This window comes from Cebus imitator, unplaced genomic scaffold, assembly GCF_001604975.1.
Source record: "Cebus imitator isolate Cc_AM_T3 unplaced genomic scaffold, Cebus_imitator-1.0 Scaffold497, whole genome shotgun sequence".
Classification (NCBI taxonomy): Eukaryota; Metazoa; Chordata; class Mammalia; order Primates; family Cebidae; genus Cebus; species Cebus imitator.
Window position 1 is genome coordinate 1,600,139 of NW_016107812.1, and position 2,090 is coordinate 1,602,228.

Sequence of the window (2,090 nt, forward strand, 5' to 3'; positions counted from 1 at the left end):
TAATGTCTAGAATATACAAAGAACTACTACAACTCAACAATGTACACAACCCAATTGTAAACGTGGGCAAAGGACTTGACGTTTCTGTAAAGAAGATATACAAATGGCCAGTAGCACATGAAAATATGCTCATCATCATTAGTCATTAGGGAAATGTAAGTAAAAACTACAATGAGTCATCACTTAATCCCAACTGGGATGGCTATAATTTTTAAAAATATAATAAGTGTTTGGCAAGGATGTGGAGAAATTAGAATATGCATATATTGCTGTTGTGAATGTAAAAATGATCAGCCACTATGGAAAACAGTTTGGTGCTTCCTCAAAAAGCTAAACATAAAGCCATATGACCCAGCTGTTTCAGTTCTAGGTGTATACCCAAAGGAATTGAATGTTGGAAATGAAACAGATACTTGTATGTCAATGCTCATGGCAGCATTATTTATAATAACCAAAGATGGAAACAAGTTGTTCATCAATAGATGGATAAACAATGTAGTATGTACACAATGGAATATTGTCATTTAAAAAGAGTGAGGTTCTGATACATGTTAAACATAGATGAACCTTGAAAAACATATACTAAGTGAAATAAGCGAGAGGGCAAATATTGTATGGTTCTGCTTATACGACCTAAGTAGAAGACGTGAATTCAGAATGCAGGTGAGACAGAACCTAGGTCAGGGGTTTCCAAGGGAACAAGGGAGAATACGGAGTTATTACTGAGTGGGTACCAGAGCTTCTGTTGGGGGTGATGGAAAAGTTTTGGAATTACATAGTGGTGATGGTTGCACAGCACTGTGAATGTAATTAATGCCGCTGAATTGGATACCTAAAAACAATTAAAATGACAAAAAATGGCCGGATGCCGTGGCTCATGCCTGTAGTCCCAGCACTTTGGGAGGCTAAGTCGGGCAGATCATGAGGTCTAGAGATCAAGACCATCCTGGCCAACATGGTGAAACCCCATCTCTACTAAAAATAAAAAAATTAGCTGGGTGTGGTGGCATGCACCTGTAATTGCAGCTACTTCAGAGGCTGAGGCAGGAGAATTGCTTAAACCTGGGAGGTAGAAGTTGCGGTGAGCTGAGATCATGCCATTGCACTCCAGCCTGGGCAACAAGAGCGAAACTCTGTCTCAAAAAAAAAAAGACAAAAAATGCATTTCACAATTTTAAAAAATTATGTAATATACCAAAACCCACAGAATACACACTTTAAATGGGTGAATTTTACCTTATGTGAGTTATATCTCAATAAGGCTGTTTTTAAAAAAAATAAAATGAAAGGCACAAAAAAGACATTGTCAGCTATAAAAAAGCTGAAAGAATTTATCATCAGGAGACCCCCATTGTAAGAAATGTTAAAGAATATGCTTTAGGGAGAAAGGAAATCAAACCAAGTGGAAATCTGGATCTACACAAATGAATGAACAGCACTGACTGGTAACTATACAACATTTTTCCTTAATATTTAAATCATCTTTAAAAGGTAATTGGCTATGTCGGCTTTCTGTTGCTGTGTAGCATATTAACACAAATTTGGCAGCTTCAAACAGCACTCCCTTTTTATCAGCTCTGTTGGTCAGAAGCAGTGCAAACCCAGCATGGCTGGGTTCTCTGCTCAGGGTATCCAAAGGCTGAATTCAAGATGTCACCTGGACTGAGTTCTCATCTGGAGGCTGTGGGGGAAAATTCACTTTCAAGGTCACTCTTCTTGGCAGAATTTAGTTCCTTGAGGCTGCAGGACTGAGGTCCCTGCTTCTGAGCTGGATTTCAGCTGGTGCTGCTCTTCACTGCTGGAGACTGCCACGTTCCTCATGCTGCACCTTCCATCTTCAAGACAGTAATGGTGCGTCACATTTTTTTTGGGCTTTGATATCTGACTTCTGTTCTGTGACCAGCTGGAGACAACACTTGTTTTTTTAATCTGTAAAGTGAGACTATTAGATTAGGTCAGGTTTGGGTTTTTTTTTTGTTTTTTTTTTTTTGAGACGGAGTTTCGCTCTTGTTACCCAGGCTGGAGTGCAACGGCGTGATCTCGGCTCACCGCAACCTCCGCCTCCTGGGTTCAGGCAATTCTCCTGCCTC

General features: G+C 39.8%; 1 protein-coding gene across 5 annotated transcripts in view; it reads left to right on the forward strand.

Moving 5' to 3' along the window:
* The window catches only part of ZNF10 (zinc finger protein 10), a 34,908-nt gene that overhangs the window by 13,411 nt on the left and 19,407 nt on the right, over positions 1-2,090 (forward strand). The window contains exon 1 of one of the 5 annotated variants that reach the window (XM_017513651.2): positions 1,228-1,851. The exons of the other annotated variants lie outside the window; for them this stretch is intronic. The gene's annotated coding sequence lies outside the window, so the exon portion shown is untranslated. Of the gene's footprint in view, positions 1-1,227; positions 1,852-2,090 lie in introns of those variants that run through there. 5 annotated transcript variants of the gene reach the window in all.